At 40.0% G+C, this 17,386-nt stretch overlaps 1 protein-coding gene across 9 annotated transcripts in view; it reads right to left on the minus strand.

The window, feature by feature from the left end:
- The window catches only part of tfeb (transcription factor EB), a 42,757-nt gene extending 27,351 nt beyond the window's left edge, over window positions 1-15,406 (minus strand). For 5 of the 9 annotated variants that reach the window (XM_028574924.1, XM_028574919.1, XM_028574922.1 and 2 more), the window contains exon 1: window positions 14,959-15,405. The gene's annotated coding sequence lies outside the window, so the exon portion shown is untranslated. Of the gene's footprint in view, window positions 1-14,958 lie in introns of all 9 variants that reach the window. The other 4 variants (XM_028574927.1, XM_028574928.1, XM_028574931.1 and 1 more) reach the window with 4 other exon arrangements.
- Window positions 15,407-17,386: the final 1,980 nt, after the last annotated feature.

Consider the following 17,386-nt stretch of genomic DNA (forward strand, 5'->3'; position numbering starts at 1 on the left):
TCAGAGTGAAATAAAATTTCCTCTGAAAATGTGCTGTAACAGATGTGTTTACAAGAAACAGTCGTTACGTCATGAATCACTCCTCCCTCTGCCATCCACCCTGCTTGTGCAGCTATTTATAGGTCAGCAAAAATGCATACAAACACAGATTTAGTGTCTCAACCTTCTCAATCAAATATTGGGTGTGCTTGTGTGTACACACACAAGATACACACAAGCACATCCCTCTAACACTCAAAACAACAGAAGGTAGAATGAAGACTACTTGCTGACAGGACCATTAAAAGAGCCTCCTAGTGGTGAGATCATGCATAATAACTTCAGAACACGTGGAAATGCTGTACATGGATAGGTCCAACATAGAGAGGATGTTTGTTATCTTGGGCCATTACTATAAAAGTTCCAGAGGACCAAACTTCAGAAAACGGTTTTGATTAAGCAATCTACAATGTTTGCTTATAGTCTGTCATGCCCTTTTATGAAGTGTCAGGACTACTGTTGATACCAAAAACTGTACCTATCAGTGAAGTCGTTCCACCTCATTAGACCTTGCTGTTAGCTCAACTCATTAAACTGAAATGCAGAGTGACCAGCTTTAAGATCAATTATGCTTTAACTTAGGTTGTTACAATTATATCCGCTCACACATATTGTAAAGGCCACATGCAGAATGCCCATTACGTGCAGCAGCTTGTTTGATGGATTCTCTGGGCGTAATGTGTTAATAAAACTCTTCCATCACTGAATGTAACCCAACTATTAGTAAGCCTCCATTGATACTCTCCTACACCATCCTGTAGCCCTGAATACAGAAACACAAACACTGGTATCAAAGTGCCACTCAGCTAGTTGTGCCTATCACAACAGAGGAGAACACTGGCCAGCATGGTTCAGCAGTACCCGGCTGACAAGAATCCCTTGTTTGTACACAAAGCATTCAACAGTGGACCAGCTCCAGTTCTCATAGTGCCTGCAGTGTATTTACTGGGTTATTTTGGTCCAGGGGCAGGAACGCCCCAGGCCCTTAGCTTATTGGTTGGGAAAGCTGCATTCCTATCAAGTCTGGCCAATCATAAGGTGTATGTGTAGGATGGGAAATCATTGACCAAGACAGCCTTGTACTCTTCTGACAATGGCCTATGGATGAGGCAGGAACCAAACACACAAACATAAATACGTCTACATACACAAACATACCAGTAACCTCTTCTACTCATCTGCAGGACAAGTTTCTCTTCGTTTACTCCCTCAGTCACCATGGTTGCAAAGAAGCTACAAATAAATACTACATACAGACTATCGTAGCTCTATTTAAAGTGTTTAACGACTGTAATGATATGTGTCTGAGTGAGGTTTAACCAGCTATACTAACCTAGGGCTATCTCTCTGTTAAGTAGGACAAACAGTGCTGTCAATATACCAGACAAGTTATAGCTAGGGTCGCAGATGATGGGTCTACAATTTGACCATTTCTACATGGATTTGCACAAAAAATGTTTTCCTAGCATTTTGTCTGTATGATGTAAATATGTATCACATAAATACTCTTTATCTGAAGCTTTATGATGCTGCTAACGCTGAGTGAAATAATCAAACAAAGATGCCATTTTTCTAAAGCTTCACATCAAGGTTATTATAGTTTTGCATTTTTCATTAGCTTTTATTTTATTCATTTATTTTCAAATTCGTTTTCAAATTCAGTATAGTTTTAATTCCTTTTTAAAGCGGGTTTGGTAGTTGTTGTTTTTTTAAACGCTTAGTTTTAGTTTAGTTTTTTAGTTTTTTGTAATATGGGTTAGTCAGGGCCAAGATTAAAAAAGGTCAGAAAAAGTATTGTGTAATAATAACTCAACAAAAACATCATACAATTTTGGAAATATGTATTCACAATGTATTCAACAATAACACCAGTACATATAAAATTTACATATGATGAGCACAAATATGTAAACAGTTTACACAAGACGCCGCAGTAAGTGCAAAATGTGTAAGAGACGTGTGCCAGGAAAAAACCTTAATAGCCAATAGACTAAAGAAGACAGACATGAACAGGTGTTTTAAACTTCGGTTCGCGTAAAGTAGCGAACTTTTTGAAGTCACTCGACATTCTACTAGGGCTGTCAAAATTGCTCAAAAATGACGTTCGAATATTCCCTCTAAAATAACACCGAATATTCGAACTATTTGAACATCTGGTTGCGCATGCATCCAAGGTGGCGCGCGACATCGTGACATCAAAATGATGCAATATCTGGCCGAGCCAAGGTCGCGCCATAGACAGTATATAAGGGTCGCGCAAGGCTCTTTTTTTTCAGCGGCGCACGACAAAGTGGAAACAGGAGGCCTGAATGAGTTCGCCAACAACCGTATGCCAGGACTCTCAGAGTGACTGCAGGTCTCTCTGGTAAACTTACCGGGTTAAGATGAGTTCTTTTATGGTGAATGAAAGGCTCGATCCGATGAACTAGGTCAGTGAATCACATCGAAGCATTGACGGCAATTCTGCCAGTTCTGCCGGTGTTTACCTTTTTCTTCTTCTTCTAGTCCGTAGAAAGGGCAGCGTCGGTAGCCTTTGCTCATTAGCGCCACCGCTGTTCAGGAGAAGACTGCAGCTAGTGCCGCGACCACCAGCGCAGGCATAAATAGTCACGGCGATCCCATGATGTCACATTTGTATGCGCCAGCTGGGCTGCATCCATAGACAGTATATAATGGACCAATAGACCCCGTTGCTCTGGACGGAGACCAGTGAAGGCTATTAGAAGCACTTTTCCGGTGATGGCCAGCTTTACTGCGCAGCCTCCAACTGAGAGAATGTGACGTGAGCAACGTGTCTGAAAGTTGTAAGTCTTCTGGTAGCTGTGCCAAGAGAAATCTCAATCATTCCCAATCTTACAGATACGGAGACTGTAGGTGTATGTAAGGAGATAACATGGGCACAGGCTAATTATTGATCACTAACATGCTAGTTAACATTAGTAATTAAACCTAAACATCTCATGTAAGTCGAAACTGCCTGCGAGCTTCTCCTGTACTATACGGTAATTCCTCTACTATGCGACAGTAAGTCACTTGGTTATGACACAATCGTTAGCTTATTTTTACAAAAACGTCTGCTACGGAGCCATAACGTGAGGTACAAGGTAATGGAGCCTTTTATACATTGTCGTGTTTCTTTGGAACTAAACAATGGACAAATAGAGTCTTTAAACGCTTCAGATGTAAAGTTATTCGCAGTCAAGTGACGTAAAAAAAAAATGGCGGTCAGCGGAATGCTAACAGGAGGTGATGGCCAGTTAGCAACAAAATGGCGCCATGATGGCTCGAGTTCTGAAGCGAAGCTTACCCCCTTGGCTGCATCCAGTCAATGCATCCAGTATGTAACGGCTTTCAGGCGTGCTAGCAAAGCAGACAGCCAGACAGCCTCTGCTACTGCGAGTGTTTTTTTCCACTTTTTTTCCACTTTTTTTAAATTCAAATATTAATTTTCACCTTCGAAATCCGTTTTTTTTAAAACTATTCAAATATATATTCGAATTTAGAATATTCGTTGACAGCCCTACATTCTACGGTTGTCTCCGTCATGCTGCCTGGTCCTGTACCCATACATCCATGCCCTGTACCGGGGTTAGCTTCTGTTTCAGGAAAGGGGGCTTTGCATTCTCCTCTACCTTGTTAAGGTAAGCTAGGTTAGCGTCCTTGTGCGCATTTTTAAATGTACTTTCAAATTCGTGGGATTTTTTCTTTAATAAATTGCCCACATATTTTAATACCTTCCACTGCAAGGCACTTGCTTTTATCTGACACAGTCATAATCATATAGGACTCTGCCGCTTTCTTCCAACTTTCGGTACTGCCATGATGCCAGGAGAGGGGCATGGACTACGTTGTGTTCAATATAACATGAAATGTCGGAATTTCTGGGTCCCCAGTCGGAAACTATATACGTATGTCTATGGCACAGACTGTATAAAACAGGTCTATGGTCGGAAATGTCATCTCTGAAAGATTTAACGTTATTTGCTCTATGGAAGACATTGACAAAGATGAAAACAAATGGTCATTTACTCAATAATAATTTTATTTTAGTTAGTTTTGCAAACAGACATTACAGTTTTAGTTATCGTTTTTTGTAATGCCTAGTTTTTATTTTTATTTCAGTTAACGAAAATGTTTTTTCCTCACCTAGTTTTCATTATTTTGTTCGTTTTCGTTAACGATTATAACCTTCACATCAGATGGACATTTTATAGACATGACACATTATCTTCTACATCAGCCTTAAATATTTGGTATCTTCTCAATGAAAGTTCTATAAGTTTGAACAATCCTTTGCCAATGAATGAAAATAAACATGTCCTCATCATACTATAAGTGGTACATCATACAACCTGATGTGAGTTGTGTGCATTGAGTATTAAGGCTGCTTTTGTGGTTTAATGATACATATAACCTGCCATCCCTGATTCTATAAACCAAATAAAAGGGAATATTATTGTATTATTATTATAATTACATGGATCTCTGTATTGTACCTCCATAATTTGACAAACTTTAAACAAAATTGTAGTTGATTTACATACAAATTTGTATCAGTAGTTGATGTTATATGGGCTGCTATGGCTGGATGTCCTAATCACAATGCACTAAGCCACTAGATGTTTATTTTAAGAGCACATTATTTCAATTTGACTAACAAAAGTGGTGATCTATGTGTGAGATTGTGTGTAATAGAGACAGAGTATAGTGCAATAACCAGCCAACCAGCTGTACAGCATTTCTTTTTGCATGGGTGAGAGTCACCATGTATGGTGAGATGGAATGGAAGGAATTTACGAGATGAGTTGTGAGATAAGGTACACACTTCACACACAAAATGTATTTCACTATGGCTGTCACACACCAAAACCTGTTCTTTACAAAACGCTCCACTCCCCCCCTACTCTCACTAGTTGAAAACTAATAACTATTAGTAAGAAGAATGTAGCTGTGCCTTTTGAGCCCTTCAGACTTTTGAGAGGACGAAGGAGAAAGAACTGCAGAGAGTGAAAGCCAAAATGCTAAGGAAAAGAGGACAGAAACAATTGAAAACACAGGAAGCGTTCAAGGAGGGGTCAAGAGGACGATAATCAATAAGATAAGTTTACAAGAGCACTACCCCTGTGCTGTGTGTGCCAGATCAGCATCCATTTCTTGTCCTCTGACCAAATATGGGGACAGTTTTTGATTAAGCAGTGCAGACAAAGGAATGCGGTGTCTCTATACACAGATGCCCACACACAACCTTATACAGTACATCACTGAATTTCCACTACAGATGATTCTGCCACGGACTACGGCTAACATTAACAGAGAGGAGGAAGAGATTGCCCAATAAAAATGTCAATAAACTCAGGCAGAGTACAGCGCTGCTACTAAAATCGCTGCCGTTTTCAGTATTACTAATCCCAGCAGATAACAGCCCGTCTGAAATGAGAAGAGTGCCTGCTATTGATTGAAGGAGCATCCATCCAATGTTGATTTAAAATCCTGGCTTCAGGACATTCCTTTAGCACTCATCGGCAACAACCACTCAGCATTTCCAACTGTCAACATGTTTCAGTACAAGTTTGTCTAACATTTAGCCAGTAACCAATGAATTGTAGTTAAACATAGTTGCAAACAGGGGTGGGGAAAAAAAATAAATAAATCGTAAATTGTACAGTATGTATCTAGGGCTGGGCATCGTTCAAAATCTTTCGATCCGGTGCCAATTTCGATACCTCAGTTTCGATGCCGGTTCCTAACGATAATTTTTCCGATACCATACGTTTTAAAATCCATTTAAACATCAACAAAAATACATTAAACACAAAGCTTTTATTTTCCACCTTAATTGTGAATCCAAACCGTTATCAAAATTCTGGTAAAACTGCTCACTCAGAGTAACATTATTAAAAGTGCCTTGCCTTGCAAGCTCAGCCTGTCAGTCATCCATCAGGGCAAAGAAACCACTGTCGTGCCTGCTTGTCTAAGAGGAAGTGTAACGTCAACAGCACAGTGACCGCTTTCGGCTCGCCATTAATATCACATCGCAGCAAACGCTGTCTGCGTGAAGTTTTGAAAAACTGTAACTACACTTGAAACCACTTTATTTACATCGCCGTGACTCTCTGTGACTTCTGTGTGTGTGTGTGTGTGTCGGTGTCTGTGTCAATATGCGGAGAGGGCAGATAAGCTTGCGCTTACGCACTCAGACGCTTTTGGAACCAAAACTGAAAGATAAATAATTTTTAGATACTCATAGGATTTTTTTCGGTGCCATAAAAGTATCGACGTTCGGTACCCAGCCCTATATGTATCGTGATTTTTTTTAGCGAAAATTTTCTAAATTATTTTCCCCAGAATCAATATTTTTTTTTTTAATATTTTTTACCAATGATTTACCTAAATATTTTTTGTGTATACGGTACCATTGACGCCGACTACATTATATCCGTTTCCAGCGAAACAGAGCAAAAGCAGAAATGTTATGTTATGTGCTTCTTTACAAATTAAATAAATGTCAGACTGACTGACTGACATGTGATGTGCATGTGAAGGAAAAGAAAATCATAATACTCAATACTATCAAATTTCAATACTTCTAGAATCGCGATAAATGAAAGTCCCAACACAAATCGAATCGGCACCAGTGCATCTTATAAACAATCAAATCGGGACTAAAGCATATCGTCCCAGCCCTAGTTGCAAAGGTAACCCATCCTTTGTCCTTTATACTTCTTTTGATGAGGAAGTTACTGAACACAGTTGCTACGACTTATGTAAGACACTTCAGTCCAAATGTTAGATCCAGTCGCAGGCCTTTTCTTTAATCCTGTTCTGAGCCTAGTTCAAACTTTTTTCCATTCCAAAATTTATCCATATTGTAACAAGTTAAATAAGAAATACTTAATAGCCACTTACAAGAACCGTACACTGTCTGACAAAAAAAACCAAAGCAGTCAAAATTATTTAAGGTCTTTGAAAGGGACGAACAACCTGGCGGCCGAGGCAATGCAGACGCTGCCTCTGGACGACCAGAGAATAGAAGCACCAGGGCTAAATGAGTAAAACAGTCAAGCTAGCCGTCTCTCACATCTCCATGGCAACTAGCTGCCGCTAAAGTTGCAATGCACCTGTATTCTGACCTTTAGGGGGAAAGCACTGAAACGGATACACGTGGCTACGTCTGCTTGAAATTGAGGGCAACTCTGACAACTGACTTATTAACTGTTATTTAATTCCCCCCCCCATCCAATCTTTACCACCCCTTCAAGACAGGGGAAAACCTAATCGGTAAGTCAAGGTTTTCCAAATCAAAGACACACGTGAGGTCCAACATGAGTATATTCGCACAGTCATGTCATGAGTCATCAGTGGGGTTATTTTACATCATCATACGAAACCAGACTGAAATTTATCAAAAATGTTGTGAGAGAAACAGCCTTTCTGTTTTGTTGCCATTAGTCTAAAGCTACTAGAAAGAATACTAAGAATTGCATAATGGAAAACCTGTTTAAGGAGCCCAGAGGGCATATCATTAAGGAAGTGCACAGGTCATAATAGTTCCTAGTAAGTAAGAAAGAATGTTCAGTTGTTACAGACTTTCAACAGCAATGCCGACCGTTGAAATAGAAAGATTTTGTGTGGGGGCTCAATATAAACAGATGGAAAATTCTATCTTAAAATCGTCAACGCTGTATTAAGCTTTTAAATCTGATTTTCTTGAAGCAAATCACAAATTATTTCAAGATATTTCACAATACACATTGACAGACACGATTTCTTGAAAGAAGTGAAACTGCAAGAGACCCAAGTTAAGTTGCCTCATATTATTCCCGTTTTGCTTGTTTCCAGGAAAAGCTTTTAAGACAATTACAAAGATTTGACAATTTGTAAGTGAACAGTAAACCCTAATATGTCCAAAAAAAAAAACACAGCTAAGATGACTGATGCACATTTTTATAAGGAGATCAAAATATAACTCTGAAATCGTTGCCTTTAAGAGCTAAAGCTGCAAAGAGCTACAACTGCAAACTACACCCCTGCAGTTCATACTAACAAGCAAATTGTCCAAACGTACACAACAGGCCAGCTGCAGTCTGTGCTCACAGATGCAGCTGAGACGGCATTCTTACAGAGAAAAGAGAGACTGTGTAAGACCATCACTACTGTCTGTCAGTCAAAAGAGGATATGAAACAGTGGAATGGAGATAAGATGAGGAAGTGGAGTCACACATTCAACACATGCCCTAAAACACCCCACCCACACTCACCTCTGATAGATCATGGGTCATGCTGTCACATAGCACATGCAATGCTATAATTCCTGGGGTTTAAAAAGTCTGAGCATCAGTGACACAATGTATTCAGTAATTTGTTTGGTCTTTTTTATGGGAAATCCATACCACCATGAAGACACTTCCTCATTTACCCCTTCCTAGTCTAGTCACGAAGCGGCAAGTACACTGTACGGGTCACGGGAGATCGTGCATATGGTAAATGGATGGAGCTGTGTTTACACACACCTGATGCTCTTTCACACTAGAGTACATCCATTGAGCCTACTCAGTGTGCCTGTGTGCATGTGTACTGCTGCCTTTGTTTACCTGAAGAAAATTAACCCAATCTCCAACACTTACAAGCGGACATGAGTCCAATGGGGCTGAAAACATCTCACACACACACACACACACACACACACACACACACACACAAACTTTTCCATACACACAGGATTAAAAGCTAGTGCTAATTTGTGCACTTTGTGACAAGGTGATTAGATTGTATGTGTCACATATTCAAACAAAGACATACACTTATAAACACAAGCTAGGGAAGAGAAATGCTCCAATACAGCCAGTAGTTTGGTTATTATAATATAATTTAGACCGGTTAGTCAAAATGGTCACCTCTGCGGTGAGGTTGTGGTGCTTGAAACTCATCTGAGCCGGTTGCCACCATGCTATTGGAGAGTGCAGTCAGTCTGCCAGGCATCAACGCTGCTCATAGTGGCCAGTCACCTCTGACCTTGCTGACAGTGACCTCACAGCACAGTGTGTTTGCTAACCCCTGACTCTTCATACTGTGTGCACTCCATAACCCCACTGACTCCTCTATGTGCATCTGTCCCACTCTTAACCGTGTTTACACTGTTCACACCATAGACAGTAAGAAATGGACCAACAAATCCCGTTGCTCTGGACGGAGACCAGTGAAGGCTATTAGAAGCACTTTTCCGGTGAGGGCTGAGCGTTACTGCGCAGCCTCCAACTGAGCTTGACGATGTAGATGTGACATGAGCAACCTGTCTGAAAGTTGTAAGTCTTCTGGTAGCTGTGCCAAGAGAAATCTCAATCATTCAGAATCTTGCAGAGACGTCTCTGTAAGGAGATAACATAGGCACAGGCTAATTATTGCTAACAAAAATGCTAGTTAACATTAGTAATTAAACTTAAACAGCTCATGTAAGTCAAAACTGCCTGCGAGCTTCACCTGTACTATACGGTAATTCCTCTACTATGCGACAGTAAGTCGCGTGGTTATGACACAGTTGTTAGCCTATTTTTACAAAAACGTCTGCTACGGAGCCATATCATGAGGTACAAGGTAATGGAGCCTTTTATACATTGTCGTGTTTTTAGATATAAACTATGGACAAATAAAGTCTTTAAACGCTTCAGATGTAAAGTTATTCGCTGACAAAGTGATGTAAAAATGAATGGCAGTCAATGGAATGCTAATGGCGCCATAAGAGGTGCAGCGTTGTGACACACACACACACACACACACACACACACACACACACACACACACACACACACACACACACACACACACACACACACACACACACACACACACACACACACACACACACACACACACACACACACACACACACACGTGTGATGAGAGAGGGAGTGAGTGCAGGTTAAGGTCTTAACAGCTACACAGACACCTTGCATATATTTTTCACTAACACAACTGGTTATTACAACTGGTCCAACTTTTGTATCAGAAAGATTTTCTGATACTGTGTTATGTAGCAGACAGCAGATATTGTAAGTAACCTGTTATGATCTATTATTTGAAACATGGACAATTATAAAGCAGCAGCCCACAATGTAAGAAGAGCAGTAAAGGAGGCAAATATGGACTATGGGAAGAAAATGGAACTACAATTCCAGGAGGGCAACAACCCCAGAAGCATGTGGCAAGGTCTAAGAACACCTCACTATGCATGTGGATCCTTGGCCTCCTGAGGGGAAGACCCCAGGTGGTGAGGGTGGGCAGACACACCTCTTCCACCCTCATCCTAAACACCAGGCGCTGCAAGAATAAGGCCAGGAGAATCATTCCAGCTACCCAGGTAACCTGCTTAGGTCAGGAAGAAGGTAACGGATACACCAGTCCAGCACTGAGAGGCTCAGGAGGAGCTTCTACCCTCAGGCCACTAGGATCCTAAATTAGGGCACTACCTAAGACTGCCACCCCACCATACATACATACATAAATGTATCATTAGTATTACTGTTTTAATGCAGAAACTGAAGGAACGTACAATTACATTTTACAGGAAATTGTATTTTTATATGATTTCGTGTGACAAAAAAAATGGATTGAATCTAATTTAATTGACTTTAGTTCAGAGGCATTCTTAGGAACATTATATGAACAAGCCAAGACGCACATGATAAAATTACAAGAAAATAATGCTCCAGCTCAACTTTGTTCCATTGTTGCTGCACAGTAGATCTATCTTATTGTTAATCTGGTTACACAATGGAAATGTTTTCATTTATTCATGTTTTCACAGTAATGAGGAGGAGGCAGATAAAGGTGGTGAAAAGGAGTGACAGAGACAATCCAAACAGAGATAATGGGATAAAGGTTTTCTGTCTTTTCGGGAGAATGGTAATTCAGGTTTAGCGGTTGTGACCACATTAGTGCTGTTTAACTAACTCACTTGCTACAACTCTGAATCATTGTTATGTGAAAAAATTCTCACTTGCGTAGTACATCCTAAACACACATCAACAACACATTCACTCAGTGTTTATGTGTATTTAAATATGTGAATGTTCATGCACATATACTGTGTGCCCGAGCCAAACAAACTACTATAATGCATCAAAATACATTATTTCCTGCACCTGCCTCCATGCATATAAATGCCCATCTGTGTGTGTCTCAGTTACAGTGAACAACAAAGAGGTGGAAGTTCAAGTGTCCTTCAGTATGACATTTCTGTCTGCCTTTTATATCGGAACACATATAGAAAAACACACTTCCCACAAAGACACCTAAACTGTCAGTGTGATTGACTGACTGCAGTGATCCTCTGCAACTTCCCATGCAAAACTCAATTAAGCAATTGAAGGCAAAGCAGAATTAAAAGGAACACCATACAAGCTCTTTCTACCTACCCAAAGTCAATAAACAGATTATTAATTGCTAATTGTTTAAATGTGGCTCTATTTATGGTTTTCCTGTTGTTTCCCACGGCTGCAGTTCTTCAGAATCCATCTTTCCCAGTCTATGCGCCAGCACCTTGCATGGCAGCTCCGCCATCATTGGTGTATGAATGTGTGTGTGTGAATTGGTGAATGAGAAGCCAATTGTAAAGCGCTTTGTCCGGTATAGTAGAAAAGCACTATATAAATGCTGATCATTTACACTTTATGTGATAAACAATCATGGGATCGCTGAGGTTTAAATATTCTATTTCTGGTAACTCACTTTATGACCTGTCATCGTGTCTCGTAACACAATGTGGTCATTACTGGATTAGCGCTAACAGTGGCATCTAAAGGGAAATTGCTTTTTTCTTAGAAATGCACTAAGAATGAAAGTAGTCAAGTCATGAACATAAGCAGAAACTTGACGAAAGGGTACTATTCAGTGACAAGCTATCAGACCTATTGGGACCTTCCTGCTCTGACCTACAGTGGGGGAAATAAGTATTTGACCCCTTGCTGATTTTGCAGGTTTGCCCACTTACAAAGAATGCAAAAATCTACAATTGTAATCATATGTACATTCTAACAGGGAAAGACAGAATCCCAAAGAAAATTCCAGAAAATCACATCATATGAATTTATTAAAATTGATAACCATCTGATGAGGAAAAACAAGTATTTGACCGCCTGGACAAACAGCAAGTATTCTGGCTCCTACAAGCCAGTTAGACTTTCTTTAAGACACAGCACCAATCCAAACCAATTATCTACATCAAATACACCTGCCTCACCTCGTTACCTGTATAAAAGACACCTGTCAACACCCAAACAACCAGCATCCAACATCCCCACCATGGGCAAGACCAAAGAGCTTTCTACGGACATCAGGGACAAGATTGTTGATCTGCACAAGACTGGGATGGGCTACAAGAGAATCGGAAAGCTACTTGGAGAGAAAAGATCAACTGTCGGTGCAGTTATCAGGAAATGGAAGAAGCACCACACCACCGCCAACCTCCCTCGGTCTGGGACTCCACACAAGATCTTGCCTCGTGGGGTGTCCCTGATCATGCGAACGGTGAGGAATCATCCCAAAACCACAAGGGGGGAACTGATGAATCAACTGAAGGCAGCTGGGACCACAGTTACAAAAGAAACGGTTGGTAACACACTACGCCGTCATGGATTGAAATCCTGCAGCGCACGCAAGGTCCCCCTGCTCAAGAAGAAACATGTACAGGCCCGCATGAAGTTCGCCATTCACCACCTGGACGACTCAGAAGAGGCCTGGAAGAAGGTGATGTGGTCAGATGAGACCAAAATAGAACTTTTTGGCCTCAACTCAACTCGTCGTGTTTGGAGGGCAAAGAACACCGAGTACAACCCAAAGAACACCATCCCCACCGTCAAGCATGGTGGTGGCAACATCATGCTTCGGGGGTGCTTTTCAGCCAAGGGGACGGGACAACTCCATCGTATTGAGGGGAGGATGGACGGGGCCATGTATCGTGGAATTCTGGACCGAAATCTCCTTCCCTCAGTGAGAGAGCTAAAGATGGGTCGAGGATGGGTGTTTCAGCACGACAACGACCCTAAGCACACCGCCAAAGCAACAAAAGAGTGGCTGAAGAAGAAGCACATCAAGGTTCTGGAGTGGCCTAGCCAGTCTCCAGACCTGAATCCGATTGAAAATCTTTGGAGGGAGCTTAAAATTCGAGTTGCCAGGCGACAACCTCGGAACCTGAATGATTTGGAGGCTGTCTGCAGGGAGGAGTGGGCCAACATCCCTGCCGAAATGTGCACAAACCTTGTCACCAACTATAAAAACCGTTTGACATCTGTGCTGGCCAATAATGGCTTTTCTACAAAATATTAACATGCTGTTTGTCCAGGGGGTCAAATACTTGTTTTTCCTCATCAGATGGTTATCAATTTTAATAAATTCATATGATGTGATTTTCTGGAATTTTCTTTGGGATTCTGTCTTTCACTGTTAGAATGTACATATGATTAAAATTGTAGATTTTTGCATTCTTTGTAAGTGGGCAAACCTGCAAAATCAGCAAGGGGTCAAATACTTATTTCCCCCACTGTATGACCCTGATTGTTTTTTCTAGAGAATGGTATGGATGATCACAGAGACAAGGCGAAGAGGTCAGGGGTCAGGGACCGGGGGATTAAGTTAATCCTTAACCGGAGTAAATCTTCAAAATATGTAAATCTACATTTATCATGGTAAATAATTTCATTTGGCAAAAAAATATCAGGACTACGCTTTATATAATGATTTCTAGGTGGATTACTATATCACACTTTTATGCAGTGCCTTTTGGTGAAATAGTTTGACAATATTCTACAGCAAAACAAGATAAACATGTAGTTCCTTCTAAAATCACAGCAACATCCCAGGTATGGCAAATATTATTTTTGGAATAAAACATTGACATTGCATTACTGGATGGCATCAGGCATACACAATTATGCCGTCCACTCTGCATACACACACTAATAATGAACACACAGTACGTAAATAAAGCCTACTCTGAGAGGGGGCAAAAGGGCATAAATGGTCAGTGGTGCCTTCATTATTTTTATGTTTTCACCATGCAGGTATTTCAAGCAAAGTAATAGACTGAGCAGCAGAGTATAGTCTGTACAGTTTATAGTCACAGCTTATACATAGCAGCATACCCCAGGGCTGAGGTGTTTGTTACTGATACCGGCCTGGCTACTGCTTATAAATGGCAAGAGGGGAAGCTCTCCACTGATGACAGTAAAAATGGTAAAGTGGTGCATTATGCTCTGACCCAGTCTGTGCCAAAGTGGTACTAGTGTCCCAGTCACAAAGACAAACAGCTGAATGTCAGGGCTATTATATTTCATACTATTATCCCTATGTTATTTAATTTTTGTAACAATTCCTTATATTTGTGGGGGGAAAAATGTACTGTGAAATATCTGAGAAAATAAACGTATATACAGTAAGCAAGCAATGTTTTGGATGTCTATTTTGTTCTTTATAGTTTAATATGTGCTCGTGGATGTCTAAATATGTCAACAATTATTCAATTACCATTCATAATAACATTATCATGAGCTGGAGATAAAATCTTAACAAATGCACTGTGATTTGTGATGCTTGCAGCCTGTATGATAAGTTTAAGGTTTACGGATAGCGTATGGCTGTAAGCATGTAGCTAACGTTACATGTCTCGTCAACAATGCAGGAATATTTATTTAACTATTTTGCGATGACTTCGCTGTATTTAACTGGCCAGTGCAAGACAGTGTTGCCTATAATTTCCTAAGGACAAATGATCAAGTTGGCTACTTTTCATTTTAAACTCAATCAATTACGAGACTTTGCATGTAAATCGGGAAATACGCACTTTAAATTATTGCTCGCGGGGTTTCCAGAGTTAGTGGTTTTGTAGCGTAAGCTAAATTTCAGTGGCGGTGGTCACATTTCACTTACCCGCTCTGAAGGTCAGACAGAACGCAGTAAAGAAGTCAGGTCCCGAAAAAGTGCGTGCCCACTTCTCTCATGCGCTCTAATAATACCAATCCTGCCAGGCACTATCGGGAAAAGAAGTCGTGCTCAAAAGGAAAACAACTCTTAAGAGTTTCAAGTTTCTCTGTATTTCCACCAGACTGCTACAGCGTGTACCACCACGGGCACTTCGGAGGCTAATTTGTTTTCGTTTTGTCCGTCGAGATGTTGTGACAACTCGGAGCGTCTGCAGTCACCTGTGCCACCACCAATGGCAAAACGCAGATTGGTTTGTGGGAAACGTAGTTTTTCCTCATAGCTTCGACAGACTGGTATTTTGAGGCGATGACGTGATGCCTGTTGACTGCATAGGGAGTTTTACGAGGTCCTCTAACTTTAGCCAACGACTTCCAAGACCAACACGAAAAGGGAGACAACTTCATCTGTATCTTTTTTTTAACCGCCTGCAATTGAGACGCTTCTCTCAGTCGACTTCTATATTGTTTTATCTTTATGGCGCATATAGTAAAGTGAAAGTGTTAGGACGCAGGGGATGGCTGTGAAACTCTGTGCAATACAATGTGACCCAATACATTTGTATCGGTTTTAGAGAAGTGACCTAGTATTTGTGAGGCCATTGTTTGTGATGTTATGTATAAGCGCTAGATGCAGATATTCATCATGTGAAACACCTTTAATCATAGGACCCACATAATATTGATACAGGTTTAACTCCCAAATTCACATTTCTGTAGTTTAAAATGTAGGCTATTGTCATTTCAGGGCAGGCAGTATGCGTATGTGTACCAGTATGTGTGTTTGTAAAGACCACCTTATGTATGACTTCTGTATTTCAGGATGTTGGTCGTCCGGTTTTCTGTATGTTCTTTTGTTTGTTTCACTGGTCTGGAAACAATATGGCCTATTCACTGGTACAACTACACTAACAGCGTGAAAAACGTTGTTACATAAAAAATATATGTGAAGAAGAGCCTTTTTATTATGCAGTAACTGTTGGAGCACACCAGTAGTACCCAGTATGACAACAAGAGGGAGGCAAACTCCCCAAATAATATATTACAAAGTAATATTTCCTGACATGAGACCGGAAGCATTTTAAATTGGAAGTTTCAGTTTTAATTTCAGTGAAGTTGTTTTTTCAATGTAACTCATCTGACAAAACTAGACAAACGACCAGAACATCCACCGGTCTTTATTTCTAGAATTGTAAACTGTTGGTTGTTAATCTATATTTTTCATTGACAATATCTTGATATATATGCAATTCAATCCAGGTTAAATAATTTTGAGTGTCTGACAGATGGATAAATCAATGCCAATGGTAACTCTCTCCCTATCATAATCAAGGATATGATTAGTACAATTCAAACACAGTCAACACGCATTAGACAGACCACTTTAAATCACTTTGAGCCATTCAAAGTTGAGAATCAGATTCCACAAAAGGCAGTAGGGTACATGGCTCACAGTCAGCAAGGTGCCAATCAAGATGTTTTTAACCAAGACACACTAGAAAGAAGAAAAAAATAAATAAAATCCCCAAATGAGTGGATGAGGTCTGAGGTAAATCATCTCTTTGACCCTTCAGTAAAAGTCAAAAGTCATTAATATTGACACAATACTAAAGTGATGCTGCCTTGAATTAAATACATCAAGAAAAAAAAAAACCTGATTCTAAAAGAATGCAATTCTTGATGTAACATTGTCAACATTCAAAACAATGCAAATTCAAGATATTTAAGCAACTTTTCAAGTAAGCATAAAAACAAACCAAGGGAGGAAAGTACAAATGTTCCACCTGGTAATCCATGAGAAAAACTCCTAGAAATTGTGTTACACACGTAGGTTCAACATTCATGTTAAACATGTTGTCTAATGTAAAAATAATGGCAGACTTGTGAATCTTTTTATGCAACTGGTATGTCTGTAGGGCCGAGCAATAAGTCAATATTTATCATCTATTAACTATCATTGTGATCATATCACAGTATTTTCTATATTGTAAAACATTATGCACCTGTCTGAGATAACAATGGAAAACTATTTGAAGTTTGATTTCTCCCAGCTGTTCAAAGTGGGAAACTAATAAACAAGCTGTTGTTTTTCCACATATAAACAGGTATCAAAACAATCACTGATTTCAGATGATCTTCTGGTTTCTTTTCCATTTTACCCAGCCCCACTTCCCCATGTTTTCAGAAAGACTAAGGCCTAGTCCACACGTACATGGGTATTTTATTATATATATATATATATATATATATATATATATATATATATATATATATATATATATATATATATATATAATATATATTTTAAATGTTGCTTTTTTTAAATGCATTTTGGCCTTTAGTCCACGCGCAAACTGCTCTGACGGTCACTGAAAACC

This window comes from Perca flavescens, chromosome 4, assembly GCF_004354835.1.
Source record: "Perca flavescens isolate YP-PL-M2 chromosome 4, PFLA_1.0, whole genome shotgun sequence".
In the NCBI taxonomy this organism is placed as follows: domain Eukaryota; kingdom Metazoa; phylum Chordata; class Actinopteri; order Perciformes; family Percidae; genus Perca; species Perca flavescens.